Raw genomic sequence first — 23889 nt, 5'->3', positions numbered from 1 at the left:
CCCACGACCGCAGCACCAACCTGCTGCCTCCTGCCTCTGTCCCCTGACCACGCTGCTGTTTGCGTGTTCGAGGCCCTCCTCCACCCGCAGGCATCCTCCTGCGCCTCATCCCTGGGGTCTAGTGGGCTCTGACTAGCTTCACTTGACCCGTGTGCCGCTTTCCGCCGTCCCGTAAGTGTTTTTCGTTTTTTTCGCTTTTTTCAGCGCCTCGCCGCCGGCGCTTCTGCCCCCTTTGTGCCCCCCTGATTGCTGTCTCCCCGATCGTATATTGTGCCATTATTGTTTTTCTGATTGTGTGCTTTTCTTATTGTAACTGCTTGTATTTTGCTCGTTTTCAGTGTTTTGCCCCTTGTGCGCTCCCCGTTCCCTGCCGCTGCCTCCCTGCGGCCCCGCCCCCCTCGCGCCCCCATTTGCCGCTCCCTCCCGCCTCCCGCCTCCCAGCTGCTCCTCCCTCCCCCCTCCCTTCTTAATGGCTGGCGCTGCGCGTCGCAAGTGAGCGACCTCTGACCTGTTTCAGGTCCTGAGCTCGCCCCCCACGACCGCAGCACCAACCTGCTGCCTCCTGCCTCTGTCCCCTGACCACGCTGCTGTTTGCGTGTTCGAGGCCCTCCTCCACCCGCAGGCATCCTCCTGCGCCTCATCCCTGGGGTCTAGTGGGCTCTGACTAGCTTCACTTGACCCGTGTGCCGCTTTCTGCCGTCCCGTAAGTGTTTTTCGTTTTTTTCGCTTTTTTCAGCGCCTCGCCGCCGGCGCTTCTGCCCCCTTTGTGCCCCCCTGATTGCTGTCTCCCCGATCGTATATTGTGCCATTATTGTTTTTCTGATTGTGTGCTTTTCTTATTGTAACTGCTTGTATTTTGCTCGTTTTCAGTGTTTTGCCCCTTGTGCGCTCCCCGTTCCCTGCCGCTGCCTCCCTGCGGCCCGCCCCCCTCGCGCCCCCGTTTGCCGCTCCCTCCCGCCTCCTGCCTCCCAGCTGCTCCTCCCTCCCCCCTCCCTTCTTAATGGCTGGCGCTGCGCGTCGCGAGTGAGCGACCTCTTACCTGTTTCAGGTTCTGAGCTCGCTTCCCACGACCGCAGCACCAACCTGCTGCCTCCTGCCTCTGTCCCCTGACCACGCTGCTGTTTGCGTGTTCGAGGCCCTCCTCCACCCGCAGGCATCCTCCTGCACCTCATCCCTGGGGTCTAGTGGGCTCTAACTAGCTTCATTTGACCCGTGTGCCGCTTTCCGCCGTCCCGTAAGTGTTTTTCGTTTTTTTCGCTTTTTTCAGCGCCTCGCCGCCGGCGCTTCTGCCCCCTTTGTGCCCCCCTGATTGCTGTCTCCCCGATCGTATATTGTGCCATTATTGTTTTTCTGATTGTGTGCTTTTCTTATTGTAACTGCTTGTATTTTGCTCGTTTTCAGTGTTTTGCCCCTTGTGCGCTCCCCGTTCCCTGCCGCTGCCTCCCTGCGGCCCGCCCCCCTCGCGCCCCCATTTGCCGCTCCCTCCCGCCTCCCAGCTGCTCCTCCCTCCCCCCTCCCTTCTTAATGGCTGGCGCTGCGCGTCGCGAGTGAGCGACCTCTGACCTGTTTCAGGTCCTGAGCTCGCCCCCCACGACCGCAGCACCAACCTGCTGCCTCCTGCCTCTGTCCCCTGACCACGCTGCTGTTTGCGTGTTCGAGGCCCTCCTCCACCCGCAGGCATCCTCCTGCGCCTCATCCCTGGGGTCTAGTGGGCTCTGACTAGCTTCACTTGACCCGTGTGCCGCTTTCCGCCGCCCCGTAAGTGTTTTTCGTTTTTTTCGCTTTTTTCAGCGCCTCGCCACCGGCGCTTCTGCCCCCTTTGTGCCCCCCTGATTGCTGTCTCCCCGATCGTATATTGTGCCATTATTGTTTTTCTGATTGTGTGCTTTTCTTATTGTAACTGCTTGTATTTTGCTCGTTTTCAGTGTTTTGCCCCTTGTGCGCTCCCCGTTCCCTGCCGCTGCCTCCCTGCGGCCCGCCCCCCTCGCGCCCCCCATTTGCCGCTCCCTCCCGCCTCCCAGCTGCTCCTCCCTCCCCCCTCCCTTCTTAATGGCTGGCGCTGCGCGTCGCGAGTGAGCGACCTCTGACCTGTTTCAGGTCCTGAGCTCGCCCCCCACGACCGCAGCACCAACCTGCTGCCTCCTGCCTCTGTCCCCTGACCACGCTGCTGTTTGCGTGTTCGAGGCCCTCCTCCACCCGCAGGCATCCTCCTGCGCCTCATCCCTGGGGTCTAGTGGGCTCTGACTAGCTTCACTTGACCCGTGTGCCGCTTTCCGCCGTCCCGTAAGTGTTTTTCGTTTTTTTCGCTTTTTTCAGCGCCTCGCCGCCGGCGCTTCTGCCCCCTTTGTGCCCCCCTGATTGCTGTCTCCCCGATCGTATATTGTGCCATTATTGTTTTTCTGATTGTGTGCTTTTCTTATTGTAACTGCTTGTATTTTGCTCGTTTTCAGTGTTTTGCCCCTTGTGCGCTCCCCGTTCCCTGCCGCTGCCCCCCTGCGGCCCCGCCCCCCTCGCGCCCCCATTTGCCGCTCCCTCCCGCCTCCCAGCTGCTCCTCCCTCCCCCCTCCCTTCTTAATGGCTGGCGCTGCGCGTCGCGAGTGAGCGACCTCTGACCTGCTTCAGGTCCTGAGCTCGCCCCCCACGACCGCAGCACCAACCTGCTGCCTCCTGCCTCTGTCCCCTGACCACGCTGCTGTTTGCGTGTTCGAGGCCCTCCTCCACCCGCAGGCATCCTCCTGCGCCTCATCCCTGGGGTCTAGTGCGCTCTGACTAGCTTCACTTGACCCGTGTGCCGCTTTCCGCCGTCCCGTAAGTGTTTTTCGTTTTTTTCGCTTTTTTCAGCGCCTCGCCGCCGGCGCTTCTGCCCCCTTTGTGCCCCCCTGATTGCTGTCTCCCCGATCGTATATTGTGCCATTATTGTTTTTCTGATTGTGTGCTTTTCTTATTGTAACTGCTTGTATTTTGCTCGTTTTCAGTGTTTTGCCCCTTGTGCGCTCCCCGTTCCCTGCCGCTGCCTCCCTGCGGCCCCGCCCTCCTCGCGCCCCCCATTTGCCGCACCCTCCCGCCTCCCGCCCTCCCACCTCCCAGCTGCTCCTCCCTCCCCCCTTCCTTCTTAATGGCTGGCGCTGCGCGTCGCGCCAGAGGCAAGCCCGTCTGCGCCCGTCCGCACCTGGACCGCGCCCATCGCCACACCCCCTGGCCCTCGCGCCCCCCGCATCCGCTACTCGATCAACGAACTCCGCGCCTTCAACCCCGGCCCCTCCACTGAATGCTACCGGGCATCCCCGAAGCACACTAAAGGACCTTTTTCCTGCCGTACCTGCAACTTCTCCTGCATCAGAACGACCAATCCAACTACGAAAACATCCAACCCCAACCACCTGAACTGCATCCTCATCAACACCCGCTCCGCACGAAAACACGCCATCGAGCTCTGGGATTTGCTCGACACCACTGCTCCTGACGTGGCTTTCCTGACCGAAACCTGGTGGAACGACTCCTCGTCTCCGGACATCGCCATCGCCATACCGGACGGCTACAAAATCATCAGAAGAGATCGAACCAACGGAATCGGCGGCGGAATAGCCATCGCTCACAAAGCTACCCTCAAAATCCACACCCACTCAGACGACACCCTCAGGACAGCCGAACACCTCCACTTCCAGATCCACACGGACCCCAACACGACCCTCGGAGGAACCCTCATTTACCGCCCTCGAGGACCAAGAGCCCCCTTCAACGACACCATCGCCGACCTTGCAAGCACCCACGCCCTCGCTTCCCCGGATTACATCCTCCTGGGAGATCTGAACTACCATCTGGAAAATGCCAACAACGTCAACACCGCGTCACTGACCTCCAACCTCCTCAACCTCGGTCTCCGCCAGCTAGTCAACACACCTACCCACATCGCCGGTCACACCCTTGACCCCCTCTTCACCTCTAGCAACCACATTTCCTTCAGCCACACCTCCGAACTCCACTGGACTGACCATCACTGTGTCCATTTCACCTATAAGAAAACCACAGAGCAACTGACCAGCACCCTCATCAACAACCTTCCACCCGACGCAATCGACCCGAGCACAGCCGCCAACAACCTCCATCAATGGATCCTCGACTGCGCCAACACCCTTGCCCCTCTCAAGAAACCCACCGCCATCCAAGGAAAGAAAAAACCAGCCTGGTTCACAGACGATCTCACCACCTCCAAAAGCAACTGCCAGAAGCTCAAAAAGAAATGGATCCAAGAACGCACACCCGACAACCTCGCCGCCCTCAAAAACGCCAACCGCGAACACCACCAACGGATCCGCACCGCCAAGCGCGCCCACTTCACCGAACGCATCAACAACAACGCCCACGACTGCAAAGAACTCTTCGGCATCGTGAAGGAACTCTCCAATCCGAAAGCCAACTCCAACGACATCCCGCCCTCCCAGAAACTCTGCGACGACCTCTCCACCTTCTTCCACCAGAAAATCACCACCATCCACGACAGCTTCATCACCGGTCCACCGCCAGACCCCACCCCCGACGTCTCCTCCCGCGACTGCCGCCTCACCGCCTGGACCCACGTGGACGAGGCAGAAACCATAGCAACCATGAACACCATCCACTCAGGCTCCCCCACGGACCCCTGCCCCCATCATGTTTTCAACTCAGCCAACGCCACATTCGCCCCCGAACTCCGCAAGATCATCAACCTCTCCTTCACTTCTGCCACCTTCCCGGACAGCTGGAAACACGCAGAAATCCAACCCCTCCTCAAAAAACCCAAGGCTGACCCCAACGACCTCAAAAACTTCCGTCCGATCTCTCTCCTCCCTTTTCCAGCGAAAGTCATCGAGAAGATCGTCAACACTCAGCTCACCCACTTCCTCGAAGACAATTCCATCCTGGACCCCTCACAATCCGGATTCAGACGAAACCACAGCACTGAGACCGCCCTCCTCGCCGCCACAGATGACATCAGACATCAAATGGACAACGGCGAAACCTCAGCCCTCATCCTCCTCGACCTATCAGCCGCTTTTGACACCGTCTGCCACCGCACCCTACTGACCCGCCTCCAGGAAGCCGGCATCCAAGATAAAGCCCTCCACTGGATCTCATCCTTCCTCTCCGACAGAACGCAGAGAGTCCGTCTCTCCCCTTTCCGCTCCAAAGCCACCAATCTCATCTGCGGCGTCCCCCAAGGACCCTCCCTCAGCCCCACGTTGTTCAACGTCTACATGGCCCCCCTCGCTCAACTGGCCCGCCAACATCATCTCAGCATCATCTCCTACGCCGACGATACCCAGCTCGCCCTCTCCCTGACCAAAGACCCGCTCACCGCCAAAACAAACCTCCACGAGGGACTAAAATCCATCGCCGATTGGATGAACAACAGTCGCCTGAAACTCAACTCCGACAAGACGGAAGTCCTCATCCTCGGACGCACTCCCTCGGCCTGGAACGACTCATGGTGGCCCTCCGTCCTCGGACCCCCACCCACCCCTGCCAGCCACGCAAGAAACCTCGGCTTCATCCTGGACTCCGCCCTCACCATGTCCAAACAGGTCAGCGCCGTCTCCTCCTCCTGTTTCAACACCCTTCGAATGCTCCGCAGAATCTTCAAGTGGATTCCAACAGAAACCAGAAAGACGGTGACCCAGGCCCTCGTCAGCAGCAGACTTGACTACGGCAACGCACTCTACACAGGCATCCCAACCAAAGACATCAAACGCCTCCAACGTATCCAAAATGCCTCCGCCCGACTGATCCTCAACATACCCCGCCAAAGTCACATCTCCCCTCACCTAAAGGAACTCCACTGGCTCCCGGTAGACAAGAGGATCACCTTCAAACTCCTGACCCACGCTCACAAGGCACTTCACAACACCGGACCCTCCTACCTCAACACCAGACTCAACTTCTACACTCCAACACGTCAACTCCGATCCGCCAACCTCGCCCTCGCCATCGTACCCCGAATCCAGCGCAAGACATCCGGCGGCAGATCCTTCTCCTTCCTCGCCGCCAAGACCTGGAACTCTCTCCCCACATCTCTTCGCCAGACCCAGGACCTCCTCGCATTCAGAAGGCTCCTCAAGACCTGGCTCTTCGACCGCTAAACCAGCAGCGCTCCCCCCCCCCCTCAGCGCCTCGAAACCCTGACGGGTACATAGCGCGCTTTATAAATACTATGATTGATTGATTGATTGAGTGTCTGTCACTCCTGGAGAGACTGTTAATTGAGGGTTGGCAGCTGGTAATCCCTGTCATCGACCTGTGAGCGACCCTTGACCCTGCTTCAGGCAGGTCGCTCCCCTGCACCGCGTGCCGGTGTTGCCGCTGTTCCAGGCTCCCTATCTTCTCTGCCTTGGTCTCCCCGCTGCTGCGTCCCTGCGGCCCCGCCCCCTCCCTCCACTTCAAATTCCTCTTTCTGCCGCTGCGTCCCTGCGGCCCCGCCCCCCTCCACTTAAAATTCCTTTTTCCCTGCCGTTGTGTCCCTGCGGCCTGCCCCCCTCCCTCCACTTCAAATTCCTTTTTTCCCGCTGCTGCGTCCCTGTGGCCCCGCCCCCTCCCTCCACTTCAAATTCCTTTTTTCCCTGCCGCTGCATCCCTGCGGCCCGCCCCCCTCCCTCCACTTCAAATTCCTCTTTTCCTGCCGCTGAGTCCCTGCGGCCCCGCCCCCCGCTCGCCCATTCGCTGCTCCCTCTCTCCTCCCTGCTGCCCCTCCCTTTCACCTTCCCTTATATGGCAGCCGCTGTGTGGTGAGGGGAGTGACCCTTGACCCTGCTTCAGGCAGGTCGCTCCCCTGCACCGCGTGCCAGTGTTGCCGCTGCTCCAGGCTCCCTATCTTCTCTGCCCTGGTCTTCCCTCCGCTGGGTCCCTGCGGCCCCGCACCCCTCCCTCCACTTCTAATTCCTCTTTCCCGCCGCTGTGGTCCTGCGGCCCGCCCCCCCCCCCTCCACTTCAAATTCCTTTTTTCCCCCCGCTGCTGCGTCCCTGCGGCCCCGCCCCCCTACCTCCACTTCAAATTCCTTTTTTCCCTGCTGCTCTGTCCCTGCGGCCCCGCCCCCCTCCCTCCACTTCAAATTCCTCTTTTCATGCCGCTGCATCCCTGCGGCCATGCCACCCCGCCCACATGATCACAGACATCCATGACAGCTTCAACAGTCAAACCACCCCGCCAATCACCGACTCCTCAGACTCTCCACCCACCTTCAACTACGACCCCCTGCTCATCTGGGCCAACGTGAACGAAGACGACATAATCAAAACCATGGGCACCATCCACTCTGTATCTCCGTCAGACCAATGCCCGCACCACATCTTTAACAAAGCAAGCGCCACCATCGCACCCCACCTCGGCAAAGTCATCAACATCTCCTTCGAGACCGCGACATACCCCGAGAGCTGGAAGCATGCTGAGATCAAACCCCTACTCAAGAAACCCATGGCGGACCTGAGAGACCTGAAGAACTTCCGTCCCATCTCCCTGCTCCCATTCCCGGCCAAGGTCATCGAGAAGATCGTCAAGAGAAAACTGACCCACTACCTCGAAGAAAACAACATCCTGGACCCATCCCAGTCAGGGTTCCGCAGCAACCACAGTACCGAAACCGCCCTCATCGCCGTCACCGATGACATCAGGGCCCTGCTTGACAACGGCGAAACCGAGGCCCTCATCCTTATGGACCTCTCGCCCACCTTCAACACCATCTGCCACCGCATCCTACGCACACGCCTCCACAACACAGGGATTCGGGACAAAGATCTGGAGTGGACCACCACCTTCCTCTCCGGCAGAACCCAGAGCGTCCGCCTCCCCCCTTCCCGCTCCGAAGCCTCCAATATCATCTGCGGCGTTCCCCAAGGTTCGTCCCTCAGCCCTACACTTTTCAACGTCTACATGGCCCCACTTGCCCACGTCGCCCGGCTACACAACCTCAACATCATCTCCTACGCCGATGACACCCAACTGATCCTCTCCCTCACCAAGAACCCCCTCACCGCCAAATCCAACCTCCACGAAGTTATGAAGGCCGTCGCCGAATGGATGAGGAACAGCAAACTGAAGTTGAACTCAGACAAGACGGAGGTCTTCATCCTCGGCACCAACCCCTCAGCCTGGGACGACTCCTGGTGGCCGACCGCTCTGGGAGCAGCCCCGACACCCACCAACCACGCACCCAACCTGGGCATCATCTTCGACTCAACACTCTCCATGACCAAGCAAGTCAGCGCCGTCTCCTCATCCTGCTTCAAAACCCTCCGCATGCTCTGCAAGATCTACAGATGGATCCCAACAGATACAAGAAGAATAGTCACCCAACCCCTCGTCAGCAACAAACTTGACTACGGAAACGCCCTCTACGCAGGAGACCCGGCCAAACTCCTCAAACGACTGCAATGCATACAAAACACCTCCGCACGTCTGATCCTCGATGCCCACCGCCGCAGCCACATCACTCCCTTTCTGAGAGACCTACACTGGCTCCCTGTCAACAAAAGGATAACCTTCAAGCTCCTCACCCACGCACACAAGGCGCTTCACAACACCGGTCCAGCCTACCTCAACAGATGACTCACCTTCTACACCCCGTCCCGCCAACTCCGCTCAGCCGACCTCGCCCTCGCCACCGTCCCCCACATCCGAAGAGTGACTAACAGAGGCAGATCCTTCTCCCACCTCACCACCAAGACCTGGAACACCCTTCCCTTGCCCCTACGACAGACCGAAGACCTGTTGACTTCCAGGAAGCAGCTCAAAACCTGGCTATTTGAGCAGTAGCAGCACCCCCCCACCTCAGCGCCTTGAGACCCCTACGGGTGGTAGTGCGCTCCACAAATACACTGATTGATTGTCATCAGGAAAATCCAGTACTGGCAGATCGGCAGGAGGTAAGCCATTATCCTCTGCAATGAGATAGTGTAAAATCAATATTTGATTGCATCGGCTGTTGACATGCAGCACCATGTATTTGCCACTTGAGGTTAAGTGACATGTTACTGACCCAAAGTTTTGGTTGTACTTATATGTAGCACTGTGCATCACACATGGGTCAGGCACACTAGTAATAGAATATGATGGAGCGCAACGCTACACTAAGAGTGGCAGCACCTCGCTGCATCAATTTCACAACACAGGGATGCCCCATATTCATTTGCATAAGGCTCACCCCTGTGTTGTCCCCTGCCCTGACACTAAATAGAGCTGCCTAGCGCCAATGCCAATACCATTGTGAAAGGATATTAGCGTTGAAAGGTTTGGTTGTTTATGTGTGGGAAGGCGTCCGTTCCTGCACATAGACAATCACTCATGGCGATTTGTCTCCTCTGTGTGTGCTGCAGAATACAGCACACATAGAAATGAAGAAACAAGAAGAAATAGATGTATACCTCTTTGTTGTGCCTTGCTAACACCACCCCTGGGATGGCCTTATATTTTTGCGCTGCCGCAGGTTTACTGATACTTGTAAATTTGGGGCAGTGTCAAAATGCAATGGGTGCTGTTGTGGCATGCCCACAGCAACACCCATTGCACGCCCCTTCCACACAAAGTGCTGGGTATGAAGGGGCTGTATTTACAGGATGGCGTTAAGGCACTAAAAGTGCCCTAACACCACCTTGTAAATACGGCACAGGGCATTGCGCCACCGGAGCATCACAAAAAGTGATGCTCTGGTGGCACTTAGGGCTCATGAATATGCCCCTTGGTATTTTGGGGCATATGTAGGTGCCCCAAATGCCACCTGAATTTAACTTTTGGTGAGGCTCAGGTGAGACATGCCCAAACCTGTATGTACTAGGTGGCATGAAGCAGCTTTTTGTGCCTGTATGCCACCTTATATATATGGCCCCTTCACACCCAACACTTTGCGTGGAATGTGTGTGAAATGGGTGTTGCAGTGGGTTTCTGACTATTGCATTTAGGACGCTGGGCCAATATCTGACACCAGCCCTGGGGTGGATTTAGCATGGCAAAGTCTAGGAGTAATGCTTACATTTGTTCTGCATTTCTTGCTTTTACTATGTGTGCTGCATTATGCAGCACACAGAGTAAGAGCAAATCACACTTTCAGGTTTCTGTTGTGTGGGACGGTGTTCCTTTCTGCACATAAACAGTCTCCCCCTCAACACAACCACCCTTGCACTATGGTGCAAGGGTGGATGCACTGGCACACAACATCTGATTACCACTTGCACAGGGAGGTATACAGGGGTGTGGTGTATTCTAATGTATATGGTGCATCCCTGCCTTTTTAAAATTATGGTGCGTGATGCTGCCTAATTTTGCACAGCAGCACGCACCATCATTTTCTGTTTAATCTAGCCTTCTAACTTGTCAAATGGTGAGATTGCAGCCACTTGTTCAGCTGCACACATGATGTTCACATACATGCACAATGGGTTGTATGCATTTTGTTTTGTGGCCATTCCCATATGACACATATGGGTGTGTGTGAGTTGTTGTGGGATCAGCCTGTATGGGTTGTGTTCCACAGGTTGAAAATTTACGGCAGAATTTTCTCATTTGGCATGGCTCAGGGCAGCTGCAGGATTTGTTGCAGTACACTGAAGCAGTTAAGATACGCAGTGATGTGCCATATTTACCTGTATACAGCACAGCCCTACAATTACCCCTGTGCCTGCACAGATTATTGCTCCCTGCACCAACACAGGTACTGTTGCAGCATTATGATGGAATGGCTGCCTTGAAGTGATGATTTGTTCATGTGCAGGGAGGTGTCCCTTCCTGAACATGTACAAGCTATTCTTGCAGAAATGGCATTCAATGTGTGCTGGAAGATGCAGCACACGAGTAAAGGCAATGCAACATTGAGGTGGGGAAGCATTTTGGCCTGAAACACCACCCCTGGGGTGGTACTGACTTCCGTCCTAGTCTCTGATGTCTACGTTGTGTTGGTACAGGGGCTTTGACTATATGCAATGGGTGCTGTAACAGCACAGCCACACTATGTGCATGTGCCTACCAGGCAATGTGGTGCATATTTACAGGGTGGAGTATAGCCATAGTGAGTGGCTTATGTTGACGTTGTGTATATGGTGGGGTACATAGCACAACCAAAGCGTCAGTACATGTGTGGCTTGGGTAAGAATGGTGCGTCTTGATTCAGGGCCTATGTGTCTGGATGCAAGTCATATGTGCCTCCACCCTCTGCTGCTAGTGGAGTTCCAGATATCCCCCCCTGCAACTTACCCTGCATTTGTGGCAGTTCCTGGTAGTCTGCGCTGTTCTGTCCTGTGATTTCAGTGACCATCTCCTCTGAGATGACTGCTGCAACCATCTCCTCCAGCTCATCCAGGTCCTCCTGTGGTGCAGGACTTCCACCTCCAGTATGCAGTGCTCCCTTACGGTTCCTGGCAAGTTTCTCCTTAGTCTTGTGCTTGCAATCGTGCCAGTACTTCTTGCACTCAGTGACAGTTCTCTACACCTCCGCGACATTGTTTATTTTGTCCACTATTTGCTGCTGTATTGCGTCTCTCTGACCAACTGTCAATTTGGAGATGATGAATAGCCGATGTTGGTGCTCCGTCATCTCTCTGACCAGGATGTCATACTCCTCCTCGCTAAAGCGACACTTGCGCTTTCTCTTCTCCTTCTGTGATTTGTCCGTACCCTCCTGGCTGGTACTTGGCTGTCTGGGGTCTCCCCTGGCCTGTTGATTCCATCTTATTTGCAATTGTACTCTTTCCTGCTTTTGTGTTTTATTTTGACGCTAATGCGGTGTTAAAATGGCGCTAACCCTTTTGCAATATGCTTACGTGCTGCAAAACGGTTTTGCACCATTTTTGCAGCATTAATGTCATTTTTTCCTTATGGTATTGCGCAGCTGTTAACGCCTTTTTTTACGCTATCCATTCCTTAATGCCATCCTACATCGTTCCATAAAAATGGCGCAAGGATGGCACTAAAGAATGACGCTAGCTCATGTCAAGAAAAATTACGCACAACTGCGCTAGCGCCGCTGTGCATCATTTTTCATAAATATGCACCTTTATTTTTAGAGAGGTGGCCCTGCGGAGCGGCAGATTTTAAGCCAATGTCTGCATTGTTGTAACTAAAAGCTCCACTTAAAGAGTTATTTTCTTAATGTGGATGAAACTGGTGTTCTCCAGTGGCGCAACAAAGGCCCCGGGAGCCCCAGCGGTGCGGAGGGTCCCCTGAGCTCCAGGTGGCCACCTCATCACAGTACACTGCTCACGGGCGGCAGGCCCCTGACAGGCTCCTGAGGGGGCCCCCTGCAGGTACTTTGCAGGGGGGTGACCTCATGTTTCGTTACATTACTGGTGTTCTCATAGCAAATATGGCTTCCATTTCTCCTTTACAATGCGACTTCATCGCCATGATGGTAATTATTTCTCCTAAAAGGATGGTATATCCTTTTTGTCTTCCTCCATGTTAGCAAGTGCTGTTCATAAGTGTTAGAAATGGGGTATTTGGTTGGCAGTCAGGTTACCCCCTGTCGAAGCAAGGACCCTCACTCTAGTCAGGGTAAGTCACACACAATCCAAATTATCCTGTGCCCACCCTCTGGTAGCTTGGCACTGAGCAGTCAGGCTTAACTTAGACGGCAATGTGTAAAGTATTTGTGCAATAAATCATACAATCCCACAATATAACACCATAAAAACACACCACACAGTGTTTAGGAAAATATATATTATTTATTTAGATAAATGTAGGTCAAAACGATTAAAGATGAAATAAGCAAATGTAGGGATGTCATTGAAAGTGATATCAAGTGTCTTAGAGTTAAAATATTACTGTAAAAGCAATAAAAAGTGTCTTAAGTTCTCCTAGAAACAACAAGTGTCTCTTGAAGGGCAAAGTACCTGGTTTGCGTTGAAAAATCCTCGCAAGGGACCGCAGAGGAGGAGGTGCGTGGAAAACGGTGAGTGTGCGTCGGTTTCGCCCCTTCGCACACGGACTTGCGTTGTTATTTTCCACGTGTCGACTTATGGCACGCGGACTTGGATCCTCTTCGGGTTGCGTGGTTTTCAGACGCCCCAGGGACGATGCGTCGAATCCTGGGCTTGCGGAGCGAAGTCACAGGGGCTGCATCAATTCCGGTAAGCGATGCGTGGAATTTTCTTCCGCACGGCAGGCGCATCGTCAATTGCTCTCAGGAAGTCGGGCGGCGTTGTTCTGAGTCAGCTTGTGTCGATCCAGTAGGGCTGTGCGTTAAAGTTACGGTCGCGTCACTGGCGCTGCGTCGATCACCTGTCGCGAAGTCGGTGCTGCATCATTCCGGTCTCAGTGTACAGTGAATTTTTCACCGCGAGCAGGCTGTGTGTCATTCTTGGCAGGCGGAGCATCAAATTTTCACCGCACAGGGATTTCAGCTGTGGGAGAGAAGTCTTTTTGGTCCTGAGACTCCAGGGAACAGGAGGCAAGCTGTATCCAAGCCCTTGGAGAGCACTTCTGCAGCACAGCAAGAGAGCAGCAAGACAGCAGGGCAACAGCAAGGCAGCAGTCCTCTTCAGAAAGCAGTCAGGTGAGTCCTTTGGGCAGCCAGGCAGTTCTTTTTGCCATGGTGCAGGTTCTGGTTCAGGTATCTTCTCCAGGAAGTGTCTGTGAGGTAGAGTGTCAACCACAAGAAGTGCCTAAAGTCTGTGGGTCTGGGTGCTCTTCTTATACCCATTTTGGCCTTTGAAGTAGGCTTACTTCAAAGGAAAGTCTCACTTGATTGTGAAACCCTGCCTTGCCCAGGCAAGGCCTCAGACACATACCAGGGGGTTAGAGTCTGCATTGTGTGAGGGGAGGCACAGCCCATTCAGGTGCGAGTGACCACTCCTCCCTTCTGTCCTAGCACAGGTGGCTCATCAGAATATGCAGGCTACACCCCAGCCCCCTTTGTGTCACTGTCTGGAGAGGAGTACAAACAGCCCAACTGTCAAACTAACCCAGACAGGGAATCCACAAACAGGCAGAGTCACAAAAAAGGTTCAAGCAAGAAAATGCCCACTTTCAAAAAGAGGCATTTTCAAACACACAATCTTAAAACCAACTTTACTAAAAGATGTATTTTTAAATTGTGATTTTAGAGGTCCTCAACTCCACATGTCTATCTGCTCCCAAAGGGAAGCTACGCTTTAATCTTGTTTAAAGGCAGCCCCCAGGTTAACCTCTGAGAGAGATAGGCCTTGCAACAGTGAAAAACGAACGTGGCAGCATTTCACTGTCAGGAAATATAAAACACATTAGCATATGTCCTACCTTAACCATACAGCGCACCCTGCCCATGGGGCTACCTAGGGCCTACCTTAGGGTTGTCTTACATGTAGGAAAAGGGAAGGGTAAGGCCTGGCAAGTGGGTACACTTGCCAAGTCAAATTTGCAGTTTAAAACTACTCACACAGACACTGCAGTGGCAGGTCTGAGACATGATTACAGTGCTACTTATGTAGGTGGCACAATCAGTGCTGCAGGCCCACTAGTAGCGTTTGATTTACAGGCCCTGGCCACCTCTAAGGCACTCTACTAGGGACTTACTAGTAAATCAAATATGCCAATCATGGATAAACCAATTAACAGTACAATTTACACAGAGAGAATATGCACTTTAGCACTGGTTAGCAGTGGTAAAGTGCTCAGAGTTCAAAAGCTAACAAAAACAGGTCAGGAAAAATAGGAGGAAGGAGGCAAAAAATTTGGGGATGACCCTGCAAAAAGGGCCAGGTCCAACAATATGCCTTCCTCTATTTGTTTTTCTGGATGAAAGAAAACGGGCTGCTGGGGATTGAAAATGTCATTTGGTGTACTGGTGCCATGAGTCCTTTTCTTGTCCTATGTGCTGCAGGGGTGTTTTCTAGATTTCACTTGAACTCATTTATTATGGATTGGAAAATGCTTGGCAGGAACTTAGCTTGTGTGCAAAGGGGGTGAATGAGCATACCATGTAATTGACCTCAGTTGATTTAACAGAACGAGACAGCTTCTGTGCTAGTGTTCCTAATTTTGCACCGATTCCTGTAACGTAATTGCACTGATTGCGGTAACATATATCGCCAGCTACTTTGAGTTTTAAGGCCTGAACAGTTGCTTGAGATAGTGCTAGGAGAGATGTCCAGTGGTCTTCCTATTTTAAGTTGGCTTTATTATATTTTTTGTCGGTGCCTAGCAGACTGCTTTTAGGAATTCATTCTGTAATTATGTTAATAGTGATACTTGATCTGGCATCTGAATGGAAGCACCTGAGCTAATTTCTAGGCACTCCGAGCATGCCGGGTCGGAATCTGATGTAATAGATGATGTAATGTTTTTACTTCGATCCCTTAATCTATGTTGTGGGGTGCTTCTAAGTGTTCCAGATCAACCCGGTTCACCAATTTAAAAAGTTGTGCAGCAGCAAAGCATGAAATACTTTTTGCACCTGTTTATGCCTTATCCAATATCGTGGGGTGACGTGGTTTAGCACCCCTAAAGAAGAAAAATAACATCGTAAATTGTCATTCACTGTGTAAGAAGGCTAACAGACACTTCTATATACCATTAAAAGGGTACAGACAATTTCAGGCTCTTGTATGCAAAAACATGATATGTGAGATTCACAACAGAATTTCAAGGGATTCGAATGTGAAAGAAACTTCGGAAGGGCCGATGCAGAGGAATCTTGTTATTAGTGCAGAAAGGTTGCATCATTGGCAGTCCTGCACCTTACGAACTATAGAGCATAATGTTTTCCTGACTAAAATGCAGATGAATCCTTTAGGAAATATGCCAGAGGCTCTGTATGTGAAATGTGTAATCAAAAATTAAAACGTGTATATTTTTATGACAATGATGAAATCATAGCTGATGAGACAGCGCTTCGGATACCCTCGCAGGTGACAAGTCGCGCTCTACAAGGACATGGTTGATTGATTGACAGTAGCTCAAAGGAACTGAGATGAATGATTTCATCATTTGAGTACCTTAACGCTATTATACAATCTATAGGAGATATTTAGCACCTATCACCATTGTGAAAACACTGTCACACCCCATACATTTTATGCAAGGACTGACAAAGTCAATAGGTGTGTCTTTCTTTAATAGTGGATGCACTGAAAAACGAACATACAGAGACACATGTAAACAGCAAGACGCTTACAGACTTCCAAGCACACATACACAGACCAACATGTATACAGGCGCTAATGCACACAAACACCACGTACACAGTCATGAATATGAAAAAGCGACATACAGTCGGGCACATGGACATCATTTAACACAGGTAACACACACGCAAGCAAACACAAATCCTATACAGGCTTATAGGCGTACTTGCATAGTTGGGAACTGTCTCCGTGCCATGTGCTACAGCTACAGCCAGTCCTTGTTTTCTGGACATCACAAAGGCAACATGGTTCAGGAAGTGCCATAATGCAAAATTATATTTACTTAGCACAGGATCTGGCCTGACTTAAGTTGATTCATACGATAAAGGCCCTTGTCAACTGTGTCTACCCACAAATAAGCACAATGAAAGAGGATTTAAAATAAAAAATATATATTTGATTTTTATGATTTTTTTCATGCTTCCAGAATATAAAGCGCTCCTGCCTAAAAATCCAGAACACGCTTGTCACAAATGTCACAAGGCACTTGACAGCTATACGCTTTCACACAAGTATACAGGCAGATAGATGGAAAAAAATGTTTGTTCTGTCAGAAATTTTACTTTTGTTTCGCTGCTTGAGAGTGATTTAGGATGATGCTCGCGTTGTTATGCTGCCACAGTTTTTGTTGAGAAACACAGTTAAAATATTCGTCACATTTACAGTGTCACTAGTCCTGAATACAAATGTACATTTTGAAGATCAGAAGATATTACAGTTTTCTGTTTTGAGAACATCTAATACATTTTTTAATGTGACATGGATTGTCAGTCAGTCCAAACTTTTGTACTTCATATAAAATTCATGAATGCAAAGGAGCAAGTATGCAGTGCAAATAGATTATATATATATATATATATATATATATATATATGATTTAGTGTAACCTTGTATAGTAGCTTTTGAGAAAATAAGCCTAAAAAACTTTGTATATTTCAAGCTGCGGAGGATTCACAGAGCTGACTTGCTGGAAACCACATCAACAAAATGTGACCAAGGAAATACGTTAAAAAAATAAATAATGAGGTAGGATAGGGATACCCTGCCCCTCTATGCCTAGTTGGGAAAGGGAGGTCAAAAAGATACAGGCCCTCATTACAACCCTGGCGGTCGGTGGTAAAGCGGCGGTAAAACCGCCAACAGGCCGGCGGTAAAAAAAATGGAATTATGACCGTGGTGGAAACCGCCAACATAGACAGCCACTTTAACACTCCGACCGCCATGGCGGTACAAACAAACAGCATGGCGGTCACCGCCAACAGACAGGCGGAAGGCAATGTACCGCCCACACTATTATGACAGGCCAATCCGCCACCTTTTCCGGGGCGGATTCAACGCAAACAAAAACACGGCGGAAACAGGATTCGGAAGGGAAAACACTCACCTCTACACAACCCACGAGGAACCAGGACGCCATGGAGCAACAACTCCAAATACTCCCTGAGATTGTCTTCCTGCTCCTCTACCAGGACCACGACCGACGGCGGCGACGTCCACGGTGAGTGCTGCACCTACGACACAGGAGAGGGGGGAGGGAAAAGAGAGTGACACACACAAGCAACACGCAACACCCCAACCCCTACCCTCACCCACAACAACACACACATCAATACATGCTGAAACATTACATTTAGACCCCCCTATCCCACGGGTGCTGGTGGGGGGCTCACTGACCTCGGTGCTGGCAATTGTGTCATGAGCGGCAGTGCTGGTGGGGGGCTCTCTGACCTTGGTGCTGGCGACTGTGTCATGAGCGTCGGTGCTGGTGGGGGGCTCACTGACCTTGGTGATGGTGGCGGTGCTGTTGGGGGGCTCACTGACCTTGGTGCTGGCGGCGGTGCCGGTGGGGGGCTCACTGACCTTGGTGCTGGCGGCGGTGCTCATGGCGGGCTTACTGACCTTGGTGCTGATGAAGGGCACAGTGTCTGAGGTGCAGGTGAAGGGCTCAGTATCTTGGGTGCTGGCGGCGGTGCCCGTGGCGGTGGTGCATGTGGCGGTGCCGGTGGCGGTCTTGTCCGCCGTGCAGGTTGGCGGCGACATTGACTTGCCTTTCTTTTTCAGGCCCTTCTCCACCTTGGATGGTGGCGCAGCTGTCTTGCCACTCCCAACTGTTGTCCTGGCTAAGCCCTTGGTGGCAGGTGTTTTGGCCTTCTTCCTCCGGGATGTGGGCAAATTCTTCTGTTTTGGAGGTGGGGGAATGTCTTTGGCCTCGTTCCTTGGGACACTGGCAGCCCTGCTGCTTGGCGCACTCCAGAATCCGGTTACTGCTGGCACCACTGTGCCCAGTGATGTGGTGGCTGAGGTGCTGGGTTGGGACCTGGAAAGGCGGACCCTAGGGGACGGAAGGGGTGGGGGAGGTGAAGGGAAGAGGTCAAGGTTTGACAGGAAAAGTTTTTTAGACACACTGGGAGGGGTAGATAGAGGGGGTTTGGGAGTGGAGGAAGAGGTAGTGGTTGTAGGAGGTGTTCGTTTGCTGAATTTGGTTGAAGGTGCATGGGCTGGATGCTGTCGTGAGGTGGATGGCTGTTGGGTGGGTGTGTGACTGCGTTTGTGTACTTTGGGAGGAGGGCTCACAGACACACTGGTAGAGGACACTGGGGATGTGTGAATGGTAGTGGGGGTGGTGATTGCACGTGAGCGGTGTGTGGTGATGGGCGTGCTGGTGATGGAGGTAGTGGCTGAGGATGTTGTGAATGCAGGTGTGAGTGGAGAAGTGACAGGGAGGGAGGAGGGAGACGTGGAGGAGGGGGACACAGTGGAGGCAGTGGATGTTATGTGTGCATGGGTATGTTGCTTGTGTGAGTGCCTGTGGGATGTGTGGTGCTTATGTTTGCCAGAGCTACCCTTGTGTGTTGAGGTGTGTGCATGCTGGTCTGATGGTGTGCTTGGGATTGGCTGAGGTACTGGGGATTGGGTCTGGGTGGAGGAAGTTGGAGGGGGGAGGTTGGACACAGGGACAATGGGTGCCATCAGTGCTGAGGCCAGAGTCTGAAATGCTCGCTGTTGGGCTGCCTAGCCAGAATGAATGCCCTCCAGGTATGCATTTGTCTGTTGCAACTGCCTCTCTACACCCTGGATGGCATTCAGAATGGTAGACTGCCCAACAGTGAGGGATCACAGGAGGTCAATAGCCTCCTCACTGAGGGCAGCAGGGCTGACTGGGGCAGGGGTGAGGTGCCTGGGGCGAAGGAGATGCCCACCCTCCTGGGTGAGCGGCCACGGTGCACACGCTGAGGGGCTGCTGGGCAGGCGGTGCTGGTGGCGGCTGAACCTGTAGATGCGGGGGCACAGAGGGGCCTGCCACCGCACGGGAGCTCCCATCAGAGACGGAGTCGGTGTCGCTGGTCTCTGCTCCTGTCCCCGCCGTGGAGCTCCCCTCGCCCTCTGTCCCACTGGTGAATTCTGACTCCGTAGTGTCGCCCTCCAGGGCCATGTGGGATGCAGCTCCCTCCTGCTCCGGGGGGCACAGCTCCTCCGCCTGATGATGCTAATGCACACAAGAACAGGGAGACCACAAAAAGGGGGGGAAAGAAAGTAGAAAGACATGTTCAGTACATGCAATACCGCTACCGTTGGCGGACACTACAGACACAGCAGCCCTCTGCACAACGCCATGCACTCAGAGTTCCCTAATTCCTCACAGGGATATGGGGTACATGACCTATGCCCGATTGCTGCACACATGAAAGTCACAGGAGCCTGACTAGGTGTAGATGGCTCTTACTACTGGTGGGGTTGGGGTGCCCCTTAGCCTGCCTCACAAAGGGTCCTTGCCTACAAGGCTCGCCCTAGCCTAGGGGAACCCACAGCCCACCTACCACACCCAGACACCTCCAATGCGTGCAGAGTCAGATGGATGTGACTGTACTCACCCCCTTGTGGCTGCTGTGATGCCCTCAAGCGCCCATCCAACTCCGGATATGCCACTGCCAGGATCCCGAACATCAGGGGGGTCATGGTGCGATGGGCACCCCTCCCACGTTGGGAGCCCATCCCCAGCTGGGCTGCCGCCGTCTTCTTGCTCCAGCGGCGAATGTCCTCCCATCTTTTATGGCAGTGGGTGTTCCGTCTGTGGTGGACCCCCAGGGCCCGGACGTCCTTGGCGATAGCACGCCAAATATCCTTCTTCTGGTGGGCGCTGACCTACAGGAATAGTACAGGGGAAAAGGTACAACATTAATCGTCCGGACCGTCAGAGTCATTGGCCCACGTTCCCACCCTTGCCCAGACCCACATACACTCACCATCGGATCATGCAGGCCTCATCCCCCCCCCATCTCCCATCCACACCACTCCAAACAGGCACTGCCCAAACAGCATGCTCACAGTGTACTCACCTGTTTGTCTGGAGGACCGTAGAGTAGCGTGTACTGGGGGAGGACCCCATCCACTAGTTTATCCAACTCCTCCGATGTGAAAGCAGGGGCCCTTTCCCCAGACACATGAGCCATCGTCGCTTCCAGACTGAGGTCACAGGTAGCACTTGCAGTGTAGGTCCTCTCCTGTCGAAGATCAGGTATCAAGTGAGTGAAAAGACAGAAAATGGCGGTCACGTCCGCGGCGGTGCGTACCGTCACCGTCGGCGTACATCGTAATTGGCTCCTGGGACCCATAGGGTCCAATGTTAACCAATGCAGGATTGCGCCGCAGTCTTGGACCGCCTACCGCAACGGTGTACAACGCCAGTGCAGTTACCTTATATCCCCTTGTCCCACATTATAGGTCAGGCAGCCGCCATTTCAGGGGGCCACATGGCATTATTTTTTAAATGTGTCACACCCATTTCAAGGCCTTGCATACACACTAAGACAGGCACATAGCGGATTGACAAATGTGTGCAATAAAGTTGTTGTTTTAGTACCTCAGTGTTGGCTGACCCTCTGCTCGCTGTTCTCATCCATAGAGCACGTCCGCTGGGGCAGGTGATGAAATGGCGGCATCCTCCGGTGTACAGACAGCTGGTGGACCTGTCAACAATGGAAGAGCGACATGTAATTGTCACCTACAGACTTGATCGTGACACAATCCATGAACTGTGTGCCCAGTTGGAGCCAGACCTGATGTCAGCTATTCGCCATCCCACAGGAATCCCCCCTCTAGTGCAGGTCCTGTCAGTACTCCATTTCCTGGCAAGTGGGTCTTTTCAAACAACAGTAGCCATTGCATCAGGGATGTCCCAGCCTATGTTCTCAAACGTGTTGTCCAGAGTCTTGTCTGCCCTGCTGAATCACATGCGCAGTTACATCATTTTCCCTTAGGTGGAGGATTTGCCTAGAATGAAAGTTGACTTCTATGCCCTGGGACATGACCCCAACATCATAGGTGCCATTGATGGGACACATGTGGCCTTGGTACCCCCCGCAGGAGTGAACAGGTGTACAGAAATGGGAAGAGCTACCATTCGATGAATGTGCAGATGGTGTGTTTGGCCGACCAGTACATCTCCCATGTGAATGCCAAATTTCCTGGCTCAGTGCATGACGCTTACATTCTGGAGAATAGCAGCATCCCTTATGTGATGGGGCAACTCCAGTGGCACAGTGTGTGGCTATTAGGTGAGGACAAGGACCCTATACAGTGTGAATAGTTGTCTGGGTCTTGGGTTGTCCCTAATGGTTAGTGTGTCTAACAGTTGTCCCTCAACATTTGCAGGTGACTCTGGCTACCCCAACCTGTCATGGCTACTGACCCCAGTGAGGAATCCCAGGACAAGGGCAGAGGAACGCTACAATGAGGCACATGGGCGAACTAGGAGGGTTATAGAGAGGACCTTCGGCCTCCTGAAGGCCAGGTTCAGGTGCCTCCATATGACAGGTGGTTCCCTATACTACTCACCAAAGAAGGTGTGCCAGATCATCGTGGCCGGCTTATGCTGCACAACTTGGCTTTGCGATAGCAGGTGCCTTTTCTGCAGGAGGATGGTCCAGAAGGAGGTCTTGTGGCAGCTATGGAGCCTGTGGACATTGAAGAAGAGGAGGCAGAAGAAGACGACATAGACAACAGAAACACCGTGATCCAGGAATACTTCCAGTGAGACACAGGTAAGAAGACATCACTGCCTCCTACATCTGATAAAATTGTTCGACCTATCATCTGTCTGTCACATTCACCCAGTGTATGGACCCTAATTTGTCACTTTCCCTTTCGATTTCACAGATGTGGGTCCCACTGTGTGACCTTTGCTATGTTACCTCATGGACTAGAGCTATGTGACATAGGTATGTTGACAATACAATGGACATTGCTATTTCCCTAAGTTATTGCAATTACACATTTGTGAAAGCACAGACTGACTCCAGATTGTTTTGTGATTCAAGGGTGTTTATTTAAGTGCTAAATAGTGGAGGGGGTTGTAAAATGGTCAAGGGGTGATGGTGGAGGAATGTCCATGGCAGAGTCCAATTATTTGTCTCACAGGTACATTGTCCAAAGGGGCATAGGAAGTGGAGCTAGGGCAGTTGATGGATGGACAGGGTGACAAAGTGGGACAGAAGGATGACATTCAGGGTGGTCTCATTTCTTGGCAGGGGTCTTGGCGTTGTTCTCTGTCTTTGTTCTGGATCTCAGGGACCGCTTGCGGGGTGGTTCTCCATCTGCAGGGGGTGGGATGCTGGTGTCGTGGTCCTGTGGCGGTGCCTTCTGTCCACTAGCGCCAGCGGAGGTGGTGGGCTGTTCATCGTCCAGGCTAGTGTCAGGGGCCCCTTGTTGTTCCTCATTGTCCCTCCTGGTGTTCACGATGTCCTTCAGCACCCCTACAATGGTGCCCAGGGTGGTGTTGATAGATTTTAGTTCCTCCCTGAACCCCAAATACTGTTCCTCCTGCAGCCGCTGGGTCTCCTGAAACTTGGCCAGTACCGTTGCCATCGTCTCCTGGGAATGATGGTACGCTCCCATGATGTTGGAGAGGGCCTCGTGGAGAGTGGGTTCCATGGGCCTGTCCTCCCCCTATCGCACAGCAGACCTCCCAGTTCCCTGGTTTTCTTGGGCCTCTGTCCCCTGAACCGTGTGCCCACTGCCCCCCGGTCCCTGCTGTTCTTGGGGTGGTGGGTTAGCCTGGGTTCCCTGTAGTGGTGGACACACTGCTGCTTGACGTGTCCTGGGGACAGAGGTATGGGCCCGCTGGGTGGGTGCTGTGCTGGTGTTTCCTGAGGGGGGAGGCTCTGTAGTGGCCTGTGACTGTGTGAGGGGAACCGACTGTCCCGAGGTCCTAGATGGGCCGGGCTGGTCATCTAGATCCAGTTGGACAGAGCTTCTGTCATCACTGTGGGCCTCTTCTGTGGGGGGATTGGACATGTCTGGAACCTCCTGTCCGGTGACGTTGGGTAGGGGTCCTGCAGGGGTGTAAAGGCATGATTATTGCATCTGTGTGTGCCATGGTGTGCAATGGGTGGGTGACCCTATACCCCAGTGCTTACATTCTTGTGTAGGACCTTGTGTGATAATTGTTTAGGGGTCTGTGTGGGTATCTGTAGTGGACATGCATTGGTGATGGGTGTACATGCTTTGTTGTTGCATGCAGGGCTTGGTGTTGGGATGTGTGGTTTGTGATAGTGGGACATATGTGAGGAGTTGGAGTGATGGGGGTGAGGGTGAGGGTGAGGGTGGGGGTATGTGATAGCATGAAGGTAGGGTGGGGGATGAAGTAGTGAAAGATTTGACTTACCAGAGTCCATTCCTCCAGCTACTCCTGCGAGGCCAACAGGATGCAGTAAAGCCAAGACCTGCTCCTCCCATGTTGTTAGTTGTGGGGGAGGAGATGGGGTCTGCTGC

The sequence above is a fragment of the Pleurodeles waltl genome, chromosome 3_1, assembly GCF_031143425.1.
Source record: "Pleurodeles waltl isolate 20211129_DDA chromosome 3_1, aPleWal1.hap1.20221129, whole genome shotgun sequence".
NCBI lineage: Eukaryota > Metazoa > Chordata > Amphibia > Caudata > Salamandridae > Pleurodeles > Pleurodeles waltl.
Note: the sequence above shows the minus strand (reverse complement) of the source record.